Genomic DNA, 17,242 nt, shown 5'->3' with positions numbered 1-17,242 from the left:
TCCAAACCTCCAAGTGGTGATTCCAAACTTTTTACATCTGTTCAACACAATGATTATCAGCTGGTTTGTACATTGGTATTTTACCTGGCTGAAGACTACAAAGCAAACTGCCACACACAGTAACTGGCTGACTGATTGTCACTGTGTTATTTAGGTTTCAGTACTGCAGTTCTGGTCTGAACAAGCTGCATTTCCAAAAAGGCCAGAGCATAATGTTCAGTTTTACATGGTGGAGTGTTCTCAGCGATACTCGCTCTACCACATAACTATGATTGCCATGCTTTCAGAAAACCAGGCCAGGATGAGTTGAGCTGCTTACTCCTAGTGCCCCAGCATCAAACGCTGTGCTGGGATGACCGTGCAGAATTGGTACAGAGAAATGCTGCCTACTGCTTCCTCATAATACCAGAGCAAGGAGAGTGTGTGTGTGTGTGTGTGTGTGTGTGTGTGTGTGTGCGTCATCCAAAAGAGTAAGCACCTCCTCTTCTTAATTCTAAGCAAAAGTATGTACATGCAAAGATTCTCTCTCTCTCTCTCTCTCTCTCTCTCTCTCTCTCTCTCTCTCTCTCTCTCTCTCTTTGGTGATGTGTAGAATGTGTGCAGTTGCTGAGCAAGCGCTTGTACTCTTTGAAATAAAAGTACTGCTGTTTTCAGCACCGAAAATATGCATTCATTTAATTCTGTGGAACAGGATGCCAGTGCATCTGGCCTCTCTACAGAATTTGTTGATCACGTTTTTTTTTCTTGTGAGGTATCAATGCTAAGTAATCATGAGAACACTGATTTAATTGGACAAAATAACCATTTGTATTCTAACCTAATAGTTTTACATATCGTGTAGGTGATAATCAGTCAGTGCATGTGTATGTCTGGTTCTCTGGTGGTTCAGCTGTCTTTAGCATCACTGTTTCCGCACTGTTTGCCTTGTTAACTCTGTGTATATCAATGCATTTGCACAGTCATTGTAAACTCATAAAATTGCAAATTAAAGGTTATAAAGCAGCTGATGAAGTCATGAATACAACTGGTAAACTCATGCAAATGCCACATTATGCCTGTTTATGACTTACGACATATCACCAGCCAGTATGTTTAATGATGCTATAGCAACACAGCAGACCAAACTGGCCAAGAATATGTCAAGTTAATGGTAAACATAAAAGCAATTCTGAAAGCAACAATTCCAAAAGCAACAACAAACAGCAGTGTTCCTGTCTGGCTTTCATTGTCTTTGCATTGTGAGCCACATCATTGGTCCATCCCACTGAATACATGTATTTGCTGATACACTCAAACTAGCGGTTGTGATTGGTTGATATCACAATTTTCCGACTTTATGAGTTAACAAGGATCATGTGAATCGAAAGCCCCATATGTTTCCTTAGTGCTTGTGAAGATTTGTGAACTGAGCCATGACATATTTCTTCATCTAGTGCCTTTTAAGTCTTGTATTTTTTGATCCTTGTCTGACTGTTGGTTTATTATCATTATTATGAATGAGTTTCTTATTTATTTTGCTTCGTGTGTTTTAACCATTGGTGAGGACTTTTCTCTGTGTACCATGAATAGGTTTGATGTTTGGAGAGATGCCACAAATGAACGGACTATGTTCATTTACCTCTTGTATGCTAGGAATTCAACTATATAGTTACATTAAACATGCTAACTGTTGAAAGAGATTCTACCATATATCAGTGTTGTGGCAAGTGTGGATGCATGCATATGACTGACTATATTTGTAGTGATTGGGACAACGGTAATACTAATAATCTTTATTAATACTGCAGTTTGCATTTTAGTTGAGAAACATAGTGCTTTACATGGAAAGACTTTGAAAACTTTGAAAAGGTAAAACATCACAGTTCTAATTACATATTAGCATGATTACATACTGTAGAACAAAAACGTGGAGGAGAGAGTTGGTTACTTGTTCAGGGTCAGCAGTGATTTTTGCATAAATTGTATCTTGAATTGTATTTAGGGTTCCAAACACCAAAGGCACTGGAACTCCATTTGAACAGTTATGATTTTTCCTGTTCTTCTAATTCAATCTATTTTCGCTTAGTATTTACTGTGTATGTTGTACCAAGTTTGGCCAGTTTCCCAGACATGAACTAAGCCTGGTCTTGGAGTAAATTCCAGTGCCAGTGGTGAATGATCCTAGGAAATTCTTATTAGGCTTAAACTTAATCTGGGTCTAGAAACTAGCTCTATGTCTGCCTGACCATGGGCTGCCCACAGATGGAAATGATGCAAAGCATCTTGAGATATTTTTGTACATGGTCCTTGAAGAAATAGACAAACCAAACTAAACTAAACTAAACTCAGCCCTGTTATTGCAGCACTAGTGCATGCAGCTGTCAGAACATCCTGCTGTTGTGCTGCAGTGGCTGTTTTGTATGCTGTTGTTTTGTACTGTTACAGGCAGGAGTGCTGGTGCTGGCTGCTGGTGATTAATTGTTTACAGGCTGTGAGGCTCTAAGGAGTGCGGTAAAGATTTCTGTAGCAGGGCCGCACAGCTCCAGCCCTGGAGGGCCACATTCTAACACGTGTTGGTGTTTTCCCTGCTGTAACATGCCAGATTTAACTCATTAGCTAATTACTCAGGCAAGGTGTATCAGACTCTATATAGAACTCTGCAGTGTTGTGGTCCACCAGGACTACATCCCAGTCCATAGTATATGTCAACAGGATTAATGAATACCTGCAGCATTTACATTGAACATTTTGGAGATATCTTGCCTTCTAAAGTTTAATTTCAGTTGTTACTTTTCAAGAAAAAAATTGTTAACACAGAACAGCTATTCATTAATTCTTATATTTAGTATATTTAGCTTCGACACGCAGCTTCATGTTCACTTTATTTCAGGTTTAAACACCTGAAAGGTTTCAGTGCAGATGACATCACAACAAGAACACAAAGAATATTTGTCAGTTGTTCCTTTAGCATAATTCAATCAAAGTCATTCAGAGTGGTTTGGTGTGAAATGGTGCTTTGTAGAAAAAACCTACTGACTTGGATTTGTTTAAAATGATGGTGAATCAGGGGTTGCAATGTCTAGAGCACAAATATAGCAATTTATTCATTATCCACAATGACCGGTGAACCTACATGTGTTTCTGAGTTGTTATATAAAATGCTGGCAATGGAAAAGTGGTGAAAAAATTCACTTTGATTGGGCACTATTTTGCCCTGCATGTCCTACAGATTTTTTAAATATATATGGTTTAGGATAAAACTTTATCTCAAAACTATTGTAAAACAATGTCTCAGGCATCAGACAGTCTTATCCATATCCGTCTGGTTCCTATCACCACAACTGTGAACAATTCTGAATTGGTAAGTGTGGCATGCGCCTGTCCCCCCGGGCCCCGACGATGATGGACGCGAGAGCCAGCAGGAAGGCGGGGCCCGAACACCCAGCAGCGACGAACCTTGGCGCCGACAGCAGGGAGAGAGCTGCGAGTGGGGAGGGGGCGGAGCGTAAAGCCCGAGCTCCGCCGACGGACACGGGTCACGCGAGTGACGGCGTGAGGAGCAAGACAAAGACGATGGTGCCGGCCACGAGAGGCACCAAGGCAAGGAGTGAGTCTCGGCCGAGCTGCAAGCTGGGGGCGGTGACGGGGTGTCTACAATTGTGCATTTCACATCAAACCACACTGAATGGTTTTATTTACATTTTAACCATGTAATTATGCAGACATTTTGACAAATCAGCGGAATCATTGGAAAATTATGTTATTACATACATTACATGTTTATTTATTAAAAAACATCTAGAAATGTTAGGTGTTCCCAAACTTTTGAGCACTGTATGTATGTATGTATATAGAGCCTATATACAATATTTAGTATGCCCTTATATATAGTTAAGTTTAAAGCCTAAAGTCCTACTGGAAAAATGATTTTAGAGATTGTTCCACAGATGAGTGAACAAATCTCTCAAACCGTGGATTTCACATATCTTCTTGCCCTTGGTACTCCCTGCTGCATCTGATTAAGGGCCAGAAGTGAATTCAACAGCATGTCCCCAAATTAAGAACAGACCAAGTTGACCTTGGGATAATCTCCAAATGCTACTTGCAAAGCAATAAATATTTACCCAATCTTAATTGGCTTTGGGATGTAGATGCTCTCAGAGAGTGGCCCTTGTCCCTCTTACACCCTGTCCATAGGCATTACTGAAGAATCTTGTAAAGCTGCATTCGAGTTTTGGGTTAATGATGGTTTTGCAAAAAATTTAAAGTAACATAACTTTCCCATGACCTCAAATAGTTGTAGTTTATCAGCCAGGATAGGTTTGTTGTACGTTGGTGCTACGAGGCTAGTGTAGCTACCCACATAAGAAACCACATAAGCAAGTCTATTTGAGATTACTCAACTCAGTTATGAGTTCAATGCTAATTAATGGGTAAAGCTTCCATTACTTCTCAGCTACATTAGCCTTATAGTTTCAGTGCAAAATTAAAGAAGCAAACATCAGATAACAAACATGTTTTTGCTAATGAATGACATTTAGGGCAAGGGGAAAATTAAATTATGTAAATTTGATCTTCCACCAGATTTGCTCTAAGGTAGGACTGCATTGTGCCTAAACAACATTACTTCAGATTAAATTCAAGACTACCTTGAAATGGACTAGGCAGGCCACTGGTGAATAACTAGCTACATTATATACCCTCAGTCTCAGATCAGGACATCAAGAGACCAACAGTTGTCAGCAGCCAAATAAAGGAGTTCTGTTCTAATAGCCTGGGTCATCTGGGTGTGCTCTTTCTTCAGACGGAAGCACAGAATGTGTTGGAGTGCATTAATTGATTGTTTTTAACGCAGTATCCGAGAGACAGAGAGGGAGTGCAAGCAAGATAGGTAGAGATTGAGCTTTTGATCTGCACTTGGCCATTCATCTTCAACAGTGCTGCAGATGCTCTCGGCCTCCAGAGGAAAACCATTCAATTTGGCAAGGCTGGGAGGCAAACCTATTGACATAGCAAATTATCGAATGCCCTCCATGCAAAAAGGAATTTATCATATCGCCACAGTAGCAACCAAAGCTGGGTACATATCTGATGATGTCTGCTCAGCATACTCATTCAAAACATAATCTTAAAAATACAAAAAAAATAAATATTTTTAATAACTTTATTAACCCTATAAGATTAGCCATGCAAATGTTACATTACTACCACATTAAGCAGTATTCACACTGTCGCAGGAAGAAAAAGGTTTTTCTCTGCTTGAATGGAGCTGTTCTTCCCACCCTGTGTCCAGTGCATGCAATGTACAAAGCACAGTGACAAATGTTAAACTTTGCCCCGCTGTGCACTGGCCTTAAAGTCCTGAGGCCTTTTTTCACATCATGCTGCCACTCAAAAATGGAGATAGTTGTGCAACTAATTAGGTCTACAGCTATCCAATATTTCCATTTTCGAATATCCTATTGATCATTATCTGAAATATTCCAATATTCTGCAAGAATAAGAAAAGCTCAGAAACTAATTGGGAAAAATAAGTTTCTTCTTCTTTTTGTTATTGTTTGTATTTTACACTGTTGTTTAAATTCTATTTATTTATTTAGCTGTTTAGCCTTTTAATAAAAACTTAATTGAAATGCTATACAGTAATTAATAAATATAAATAATTATTTTCATGGAAAGTTGCATTATAATGCTAAACCAGGGATCTGCCCAATCTGGCAACCCTGAATAGGTTCCTCACTCAGGGCTGTATCGCAGTGAGAGGTGCAGGAGAACAAACCACTTTTTAACCACCATCTTAACAAGAAATCAATTTTTGATCAACACTTGCCAGCGAACAGGGGACTGATGAAGGTTTTTAAGCTGCTCAAAACAGCTTTATACTGGAACACAAAATAAAGTCAGCCAAATCGAGTGGTGCACTCTGAATAATCCTACTCCTCTGGACAGCTAGCCCACACACTCTAATTTATTCTCAGTGATAAATGAAATGCTAGCTAGCTAGCCATCAATCTGGAGCAGCAGAACATTTAGCTGGACAAACACCATGTCTAATTGCGTGAGTTCTGCAACTGTGCCAAATGGCAATCTCCAGTGACTGTGGTGAGCAGAGCTGGCAACTGTGTGCTAGCATTTGGCTTGACAAACAAACTTTTGTTCCCCAACAGAAGTGCGTGGGTTCATAAAAGTGGTAATTATTCAAATGGCTTTTCCTTTTTCAAATATTATTATTATAATTATCAAATTTGTTAAATATTATTGAATATTTGGAATAAAACTAATATCTTGTATTTCAGCTAAATAAACACAGAGAAGACGTGCATGGGGAAATGTCAAGGTGCCAATGGGGCTAGTGGTTAAGTTACAAAAAACATTATTTGACTCTGTATAAGTAGCTGTGAGATAGCATGCTAACATCAGCCCCATATGCTAATATTCTCATGGATGTACACAGCTAAAAGTAGCTAACTTTAAGCAGTAACTTGCACATAAAATGGATAAAACATGTTTTATGATTATATAGTATGTCGTTTTGCATAAATGTACTGTGTTTATATGTTAAACAGAAACAGGGAAGTTTACAAATAACTGAGACTAAAGTAGTTTATGTTTAATAATAGGTCCCTTGATTGTGAATTCTACTAAGCAGTCAAGAAGATGGATGCTCAAAGTAGGCTGCACAATAAAAGCATCAATTTGTTCTGCAGGTTAGTCTGCAGTGCTTACACACATGCCAAGTCAGCCATTTGGCTTCACTGAGCTCAACATCCTACTCTTTTTTGCATCTTTCTCTGATGTGAGTTACTCATGCTATTGTGATTTGCGTGGGCCACTGAAAAAGGGAGGAGAACAGAAACTTGGGCAAGCTTTCTACATGCACAACTTAAAAACGATGCTTCTTTTTGTACCTTATGCTTTGTAGGTGTACCTTCTACTTTGTAGGAGGTACAAATATTTCAAAAGACTCTACCCTGAGTTCAAAATAATGCACATTTCTCTACAATTTGAAGAGTAAAAGGTAGCTGAAGCATTAGCACAAAGGAGACAGTAAGTGCAAGAATATAATGTATCCACTAGTTTTTACTTCCAGCCCTTAAAGACACTCTGAAATAGCCTTGCTACATTTTCACTCTAACTGAAAGCTGCTTTTATTTCAAGACTTCAGTACCTGAATCACTTCAGGTGGCTGGACAAGGTCAACAGGACTAGCAGTCCCCTTTTCCTGGGTATTCAGGACACCAACCGCAATGACGGCAAGTGGTCTGTGGTTGTGTTTCTTTGCTCGGCTTTGAAAGGGATCAAATGCTACTATAGCAGACTGAGCCAAACCAGCACTGCCTCACGCACTACAACATCTGATGTGGTTTAACAGTGTTTACAGTGACTTAGGAGCCGGATCTCTTGACAGCATTTGATCCAACTCAAAATGTGAGGAGCAAGAAGGTATGTTACTGTCAGGTTGTGGAGAGGATATGGAACCTAAGGAGCGTGCATCTGCAGTCTGACAGCTTTGAGCAGAGAGCTTTTTTTTTTTACATAAATAGGAAAACAACTCTAGCTTTAGAGAAATACTTTGATGAAAAGCAAGCTATGAGGTTAATGTAGCTAACAACTAAAATAGCTTGCCAAAATCATCACGTTTGCCTCAAATTGTGCCAAATTATTAAGTAGTCTCAAAAAGACTTATGAAAAAGGTTTTTACGAACACAATGGAAACAAGAACAGTCAAAATTAGGGCCAGAATACAGTACTGCGTCAGAAACCACATAAACAAGTCTGTTTGAGCTTGCTTAACAATTCAACATGTAAGGCAAGGCAAGTGTGATGATTTAAGGATGTAGCTCGCAAAGTGGCTCCAAAGCTTCCTTTACTATATTAGCTACAAAGCCTGGGTGACAGAGTGATGTAACAGAATAGCAGCAATGATTGACAAGTGAGCCGATGCCGATGCTTCAAAAATATTCACTGACGAGTTCCAAAAGGACTAATTTAAACAGCTTGCTACATAATGTTCACTAATGTGCACATGTAATGTTTTATTCACTTTACCTGTTAAAACTATTACTACAGTACAGTAACAGTGCACTTTTCTATTGGGGATTTGGGGATGAGGAACAATCTCAGCATTTTCTATGCAGTGTGTCTCAGTGATTCAGATAAGTTGTAAAATTCCCACAGGCATCTATAGCTGAATGCCAGAGTGACTCTGCTATAATGATGGAAAACACTTAATATTTTAACAATCTCTAAAGCACAGGCACTTGGTTTCGGAAGTCTGAAGTTTCTCCAGTTTTTGTTGTTTCAAGCTGCATTATGTAACTTTTTTTTTATTATTGAAAGAAGTAGCATCACTGAGTGAGAAGGAAAAAAAAACAGGCTAAAATATGGTGTGCATGTGCTACGTATTACGTATTAACATCACACACACAGGCTCAAAAAGAATGTCTGGCTTGCTGTTTGGGCCTCACATGCAAAATCAATATTATACTGATATGATTAGATTTACTTACATTCACCAGTTCTTGATTGAGGTCTCTATAAATACTCTCAACATACTTGTTGTTAGTCCACTTTCTTTAACAAGAAAATACTGTTTTAACAATTTCTAGATTTCGTCCAGGACTATTAGCTACACTAGGCTCGTATCTCCAGCGTAAAACTCAAGAAGCAAACTTCAGGCACGAAACATATCTCTGAAGTGAGGTGACAACTGTGTACATTTGATTTTTTGCCGAACTACTCCCTTAGCAACAAGCTAATTAGAGGCAGGACAAAACAGCAAACTCAAAGGCAAGGCTGCCAGCTTTTTGCTCTGACCACATCTGTGACAATTCATTTCAAATAAAACATTTTATTATAAACCTAAGGGGAAATTCACCCTGCACTGGCTCAAGGTTGGCCCGAGCTCCCTTCCTACTTTCACCTATACCAGGTGCTTAGTCTTTTCTGCAGAGGGCTGGTGTACGACATGCTGTTATCTGTAAAATGGGGGTATAAAGCATACTGCATAGTTAAAAAAACAGTCAAGTAATTGAGAAAAATATTAATAAAGCCTGAAGTCTGTCACCACAGTATTCCTCTAAACCAATTAGTTTGCTCACAAGATCACAACTAAAAGTTGCTCTGCACCACTAACCCAAAGCTAAATGGCCCTCCTGCTGTGAGCTCAATGGGCCGAATGCTAATAGCAACCTGCGGAGTTCAAAGGTCACGGGCAGCCTGTCAGAAATCCTTAGCAGCAGATCAGAGACTGGACCTCTGGCAGTGGGCCACAACCTGAGCAGAGTTCCAGAGAGGAGTGGGGGTGAGGTTAGGACAAAAAACAGCGAATCCTGATTACAGCGAGTGATGGAGGAATTTCATAGCACAGGAAATCTCCTTCAGCCAGAGAACAATGATAAGCAGGCAGCCTCAGCGGACACCGCTTGATCTGGAGGGGATTCTCCCTTTCATCTTTCTCTTCTTTCCAGCTGTCTGTCTCTCCTTTGTTCTTTTTTGCTGCCTCTCTCCCTTTCTTCCTCTGTCTTTCCTCTTGTCATTCCTAGTCATTTTCGAGCAACTGTTTTTTTCTATTTTAGAATCTAGGCCTTTTTACAACATGAAGATTCCCTCTCTCTCTCTTCTCTCACAGTTCCTAGCCATTTCTTTCTTCAGCTGAGCTGTTCTGTCACCTTTGTGAAACTGTCAAGGTATTGTCTGTGCATTCCACACACACATATACACACTCAGAGCACCTGCCAAAGTCTGGAGTTACATCTCTCTCTGGCTCTACCGCTCTCTCTTTCTCTTGCTCTTGCTCTCTCTCTCTCCCTACATGATCTCTGTGTTCCTGAGTGCAGTCAGCAACTCACTTCCTCAGTCTTCAGTCTTTGAGTACTGCTGCTAATTCACACTCTCTTCATTCATCAAACAAACCCACCTGTACCATTTTATCAGCACGATCAGCTACAGTATCAAATGTAATATCATCACAATACTTGAACGATGATGCTATTCTAGTGTGATTTTTATATAAGCGTACTAACTGGCTTAAGTCTAAGTTCTACTGATTTCTCAAAATTCATCATTTCATAATTCAAAAGTTGACATGTAAACAAAGTCAGTCAGTGTGATGTAAAATGTAGCAATGCAGATAAACTTACAGACTCTGATTTCTTCACAACAGGGTCACAGGAACCATGGGTTGCTACAACATAAATATCGCCGTTTTATTTACAATCCAAATTGTCTGAGCCTAAATAATGAATACTCAAGTCTGTTATGTTTGTATTTGTTTCCTTATTTAAGTTTCTGTGAAGCCCCACTGGTGACATCTCTTCTTATTAAAAATACTGCATGGCCACTCAAATGAGATAAGTCATAGTCATGACTTAGTAAGACGTGACAATGACTTAACTGTCTTTTTCTAATGCCTAACTAACTCATGGCCATGACTTAACTATCGCAACTTAATTATCTTGTTCAAATGTCTTACTAAGTTGCAGTCATATATTAGGATCTTTTTCCCACACCTTAAAAGTGGTGGGCATTTATTTTGTTTATTCACAAGGGATGTCGCCAGCGGGGGTCCATAGTATTCTGAAGCGACAATTTTCATTGTTACAGGCTTATCTATTATTGTTTCAAATAAAGCATTTTATTATAAACACAAGAGGAAATGGCAATTACTTAACCATGAATGTAGTAAGCTCTAAAAATGTATATTATGTATATGTATATAAAATGTTTATGTATATAACAATGTATCATGTTATACACATGGAACATTAGCTAAAGGCTGAACACAACCACTAGTGCTGCCACCTCAGCTACAGAGCTGAGTAATTCCTGGACTGGATTAGTGGCTTATTTTTTTTTTACTACAGCAGTCAGGTAGCTATGCTCATAATGCAGCTTAAGGTAGATAGATGTCTGTTCAGCTACAGAACTTCACACTGCTGTCTAGTGTTGTCTTGTGCCTAAACACGTCACCAGACATGCACCTTTCCCAAACAACAGTTCCAACGTTGAGGGTAATCTGAACTAATAAAACACATTCTTTATCTCTAAATGGTTTGTGTAGATAAAAAAGAAGCAGTATAAATTTCACAAGTTTAAACTTCATAAACGAACATTTGAATATGCTTGGACTCCTGGACAATGTATGCTTAGCAGTTTTTTCCTGGAAAGGCAACCAATAACCTGGACAACCCCTACATCATCCTTTTTCTTTGAATGACTGAAGGAAAAGAAATTAGTGAAAGATCTTATAATCGCAAACAATGCTTACACAAGAAGAAACAGTCATTTGTTTGGCTTAAGTTTAGACTGTTGAACAATATTCATGTGAAGAAGCTGAACGCTCAGTCAGTCGATTAGCTGCAGAGAGCTGCATAACTGCCACGGAGCTGAGAGACAGAGACAGGAGACTAGCTAACGGGTTATTTGATCCCTATAAGACATGAACAGGCGTAAATCTATATGGCGTTAATATAAAATCAACAAATTAACTCGCCGAGTCGCCAGTCCTGTACGAGATTTCTGTTCAACTATGAAAGTTATTTCACTCACTATCCAATCAGACTCATCTGTCTCCTTATCTTACATATGTTACAGCACATCTGTCTTGCAACATTTTTGGTCCTACATAAAACAAACAAACTAACATAATTAAAGTTCATTATGAAATGTAAATATTATCATTTTTAATGGTGGTATTGAGAATAAATTTTCAGGTATTCGTTCGGAAACACCCACATTTTAAAGCCATTTCAGTACATCAGTGCATTATTACCTAATACTTATTACCATATTAATAGCTAAATAATAAAATATCAATATTTAAATAATAAAATAGCTCCAGGTCATAATTCTGTTTTTTTTCACTGCAAGACTATCATCCTTTTCTCCAATCCTTCTGTGTAACACATAGAGTACATGACCTCACTCAGGCAAGAGATTAACCCTGAAAATAACAAGCATGCTGGGATTCTCACTTGTGTGGTTTTTAATGGTCTTGGTTGCTTGTTTAGATCCAGACTTGTACTTATTTATCAAGGAGTAGCAATTCTGTTTGCATGAACATGCAAGTGTGTGTGTGTGTGTGTGAGAGAGAGAGAGAGACTGATGTTTTGCTTGGCCACGCTGCCTTGTTTTACATTCTCCCCCACTCTCGTTCCAAGGTGACCCCTCAGAACGTCTCTGGGTTTTTGATGCCTCTGGTACTGATTAAATTCCTCATGAAAAAAAGAACAGAAAAGAGAAGAAAAAAATCCTTGAAATATTCATCTGGCCCTCTCTCGCCCTCCGGATAAAAATTACAGCGTACACTCAGGAGAAACAAACAAAAGAGGGAACCAAACGTGCCGCTGAATGGCTTAATCAACAGCGCGACATTGCATACTAACAACATCATCAGTCATCAATGAACTGAAATGCTCATCCAGTGTGGCATTTACCTTCACAGAACCTAAAGGCATGCATACACAGAGGCCACAAATCAATCTGCTGACAGAGATCTAATGATGATGTATTCACAAAAACACAAGACATGGCAGCGAATTCAACGTGACATGCAACAATTTGAGCAGTGCTGATGTAAATTTTATTCCTTGTCTCATGCACTGTCACGGCTGAGGGCTGCAGATTTTAGACTGTCAATATGTTCAGTAACTAGAGAAGCATAAACGTCCAGCTACTCTGTGAGTCAGACCAGAATTAGTGTCCTTATGGTAATGAGCACACATATCATTTAAAGCGCCAAGCTGAAAACATTAGCTCTAAATGCATCATAACTGTATTACATCTTACTGTTTATTAGGCCTACAGAAGTTTAGCCTCACCCATTCAGGCTGAAGTGATAAAGACTGTTGTTACTGCAGACAGTCTATATCACAATTAGTGGAGTGGAAGATGTGGATTAAATGCTGTGCTGTTCCTGGCTGAAGCAAATGTATATGAATGAAGTAGCTAAAGTATCTCATTTCCTACATCCCTAAGAATTTGAGCATAAATTAATAGTTTGTTCTGTACAGCCAATTGCAAAGAAAACTAGAGTTCCCCTCAAAACATAAGGTACATAGAGGCATAAGAGCAAGAGGGCTACAACTGTGAAGGAGTTAAAACATTAGACTGTGTATATGATATAGTATACACTCATTGGTTGAGACATGCAGCCGCTGTTGCTCTTGCTGGAAAACTGGAAACTGCGTTCATCTTGTTTTCATTTTCACTCTGTCTTCACATGATTTTATGATCAGGTTCATTTTGAATTATTGACAGTGTTAAGTATATTCTGATGAAGTTTATTTGTCCACTTGTTTGGCTATAACAAAACACACTGCTTTTTCCATTGAAAAAAATCTTTCTTAAGAGTCAAATTAGAGCAAATAAGACAAATGCAGTTAATTACAATTAACTACACAAACTAATGAGATTAATCACAATTGATTATTTAATCATTTGACAGCATTAACAAAAAGACACAAAAGTAAATAGTGGACAAATAAATAAATAAACTACAAGAAAATTGTAGAACATGGGCCCTTAAAACATTAATAGTGTCTCAAAAACTAAGAATGCAGTCAAGGATGGCTGCGTTTCTTGGCCGTTGCATCGCTGAAGGCTCTTTCGTTTTGCAGGATCCTTTATATGTGGCCTTTCATTTGTGAGAAATTAAAGGACGCAGCTGTTGTTTCCTTCGAGAACTTTAGTCACCCACAATCCTTCACACAAAGCTTGAAACAATTTGAAAAATGGTGGAAATGGTGGCCACAAGTGGTAAGAAGCTGTGGCATCAGAGTCTGTAACAAAACGTAACAAACTGTATATTTTAATTTAATGTAAGATCTAAAGATGTTGTGTTGCTTACATTTCTTTGTATATCAGTGCTAGGAAGGATTCCCCTACCTCGACCTCATCTGTAGCTTTGAGACACGGCTTTTGTTTATTGTGCGCCTACATAGGACTCCACATTTTTATATTCATATCCCACTCATCTCCATAACATCTTATACATGTACTCTTTTATTCTCACACAGAGGCAGGTTGTCAGGTAGTCAGCTGACCTTTGCTTGCCTGCGACAGCTTGCAGAGCATGTTTTGCTATTGTTTAGTAGAGCGAGGTCAGAGACTACTGTGCACAGCAGCAGTGTGAGCAAGCACTTTCAGTATTTTTATGCATGTATGTGTTTCTGTCCCTTTCCTGTCAGACCTGCCTGTCTATTTATCTGTCTGTCTGTATGTCCATTCGCAGGTCATTGTGGTTCTCCATCCTGTTCCCTCAGCCAACCCCATCAGCTACCATGGCAACTGGCCTACATTAAATATTCTAATTTCTTCCCTCTGCACAGTCCAATCAGATGAACAATCTCTTTCATTCCTTCCTTAACTTGGAACTCCTCTCTGCAGGACAATGAGGAGGTCAATGTGGGAGAGATTAGCTATTCACCACCACACAGGTCACTGTACATGAGAGAGAAGGCCTGGCTCAGACAGCTTCTAGGGAAGTCATAAGAAAGCAGGGCCATGTCACTGATACACAGACTCACTCATTTTAACCAAATGTATTCAATTACACATCCCCATGCACACAATCATGAGCAGACAGATATGAATTAAACATCTGGGAAAAGCAGAAAGCCACCGTTCTCATCCCCTCAGAAAGCACATGAGCAGTCGAAAAGAGCTCAATCAGTAACTCTGCTGGTTAAGTTGGTAACTCTTTTGGGCTCAATTCAGGTCATAGAGATCTCATACAGAAGCAAAATGTGCAGCAGGGGTAGACAGCATGACGAAATTTTAACAGTACTGTGATCAATTATGTCACAGTACGTTTTTCTGGGCATATTGTAAATGTCATCAGTACTTCTATAACACTGACCAACTGCATGCTTCATTATAAACAATCAGATTTAGTGCAGTGCTGCATATAATATGTTGAATGATACTCATTGTACTCAGCTTTTGATAGTATTTTTTAGAAGTAGGGCTGGGCGATAAAACGATAACAATAATTATCGCGATATAACTTTTTCTCGATAGAGTGATACGACATGTTCGATAAATGTTCGATATAATACACCATTCTCACACCTCCACGTTCTAGTGAAAGCCTTGGTGGCGTTTTCTACTGCAAGGAAAGCGACACTATTCCACTGTCGCCAGGAGAGGGCGCACTTCGAGTTTTTCGACATGATTAGAGAGGGAGGGGGCCACGAGTAAGATGAGTCTTTAGCAACGGCTGAAACGCAGGGTTTACACATTCCCTGTTTGAGTGGAGCGACCGGCGATCTGTTCTCCTGTGACCGAGTGTGAGTGACGAGGTCAGTGGTGTAACTGTACTGTCCTACAGCGAACTCACCTCTTTCCTAACCTCCTAACCAGCTTTAGCAGCGTTAAATCACAATCCTCACAACTAAAGCGCTGGTACAGCGCTCGGACAGTCATATTTAAGTATTAGTGCATTCCCAAGCAACGAAAGTGAAAGAAAGAAGTGGGTTCATGTGAGTTACAGCCCTGATTTAAAGGAAAGTAAACTGAGGAAGCTGTGAGGCATTGGAGAGCGGGAGAGCGCTAGCTTTCCAGGCTAGCTGTTTTTAGCAGCTGGCTAACTTGAAGCAGCGCTCCGTCATCACCGCTTTCAGTTTAAACGTACCTAAAAAGAGGACTCTGTTTGTCTGGTGTTAGATAATTTGCGGTTCACCACTTAAACTACTACAATAGGATAGAGAAATCCAGTCGTCGCTAGCTGGTGTCTGAATACTGTGATGTCATACTATGATGTTTTCTTTCTTTAATTATGACTATAATTATAATATAATAATGTGACTATAATAATGACTATTACAAAATAGCCATGCTTTTCCAGCTGGTAAAAACAGCTCACCAGACACTTTCTCCCACTCTCCCACGACAGATTTGTGAAATGTTCCACTGTTTGGTGAGTGTTTGTCGTGTTCCGACCATAAAGGATAGTTTAAAACAGCGATTAACCACCCAGGAGCAAAAATCAGCCTTCAACCTTGAAAGAAATAATGATTTGACATTTATCGCGGTATGTATCGATATCGAATGATACTATTTTTGTTTATCGTGATAACATGTTTGGCCATATCACCCAGCTCTATTTAGAAGTGGCACTGCTTTAAAAAAAAATGATTCCAACTTACTAAATCTCAGAAAAAATGAAATATTGTGATGCTAATTGTTGCGAATCTGTTAAATATCTTTAAGTATCATGATGTTCTATTTTTATGCCTTATCGTCCACCCCGAATGTGCAGACCCTTCCAAGTAGCAGCTGCAGGTGTGCCAACAGCATCACCAAGCTAAAGGTGTGTTCAAATAAGGAATGTGTGAATGAGGGCCCAACTCATATTCCACAGATCGATCATAATGATGAAAATAACCAATAAACCATTGATATTCTAACAGGCTCCAAACTGGTAAAAGGAATGAAAGGAACGGTATTGTGCTAGGAACAAAAACGCAACTGAAAGCATAATCATTCTTACCTGCTCTGGAACAGAAACATTTATAATCTAGCCCACTAGATTATTACTTATGTCTTACCTCCAAATTCCCAGATGTTTCTGAATCAACAGTATATCTGTGATTTTCTTCAGTGTATCATTTTACAAGATTTATACGGCATTAATTCGGTATTTGTGTGCTTAGATTTGCTATAGATTCATTCTGTAATCATGATCTATAAGTAGGCAATAGCTCTGGATGTAATCTGTGCCTTTCAAACACTCTCATTTGACTTTGTTTGTGTCATAATTCTAGAAACCATTTATCCAGCTAGCGTATCTTTGCATTTTTAAGATGAGAATCACTCATCACTAATCCTACTGACAATGTGTAACATTGCATTTTGACTTATTCTATCACAGCAACCTTCTGAATATTATTATGGGCTATTTCATAGTTATATGATGAAGAAATTCACTGATTCACAAAGAGTAAAATTCCATAGCCTGTGTGTGTCGACATATCAGTACAAAAGCAACTGCTAGGTCTAACAGCTTTAGAGGTGGGTGATATGGCTGGCAGAAATACAGTATCACGATACTTAAGAAAACTTTTCAAGATACACAATATGTCACAATGTTTACTTTCTCTGACACTTGATAAGCTGGAACTGACAAAAAAGAACCAGTGGTGCCTCATTTCAAAATGCTATTAAAATCCAGAAATACAAATTATTTTTGTCATTTTACATTTTACAACCATTACATTTTGTTCTTACTGGTTTAGGAAGGTTATGTTGGAGTTAAAATGGA

General features: G+C 39.0%; 1 protein-coding gene across 6 annotated transcripts in view; it reads right to left on the bottom strand.

Annotated features, from left to right (window-relative positions):
- LOC118822001 (AP-1 complex subunit sigma-2) overlaps nucleotides 1–17,242 on the bottom strand; it is a 50,772-nt gene that overhangs the window by 31,158 nt on the left and 2,372 nt on the right. The gene's annotated exons all lie outside the window — the stretch shown is intronic.

Source organism: Colossoma macropomum, unplaced genomic scaffold (genome assembly GCF_904425465.1).
Source record: "Colossoma macropomum unplaced genomic scaffold, Colossoma_macropomum, whole genome shotgun sequence".
In the NCBI taxonomy this organism is placed as follows: Eukaryota; Metazoa; Chordata; class Actinopteri; order Characiformes; family Serrasalmidae; genus Colossoma; species Colossoma macropomum.
The sequence above is the reverse complement of the archived record's forward strand: the minus strand, read 5'-3'. Positions and strand labels throughout refer to the sequence as shown.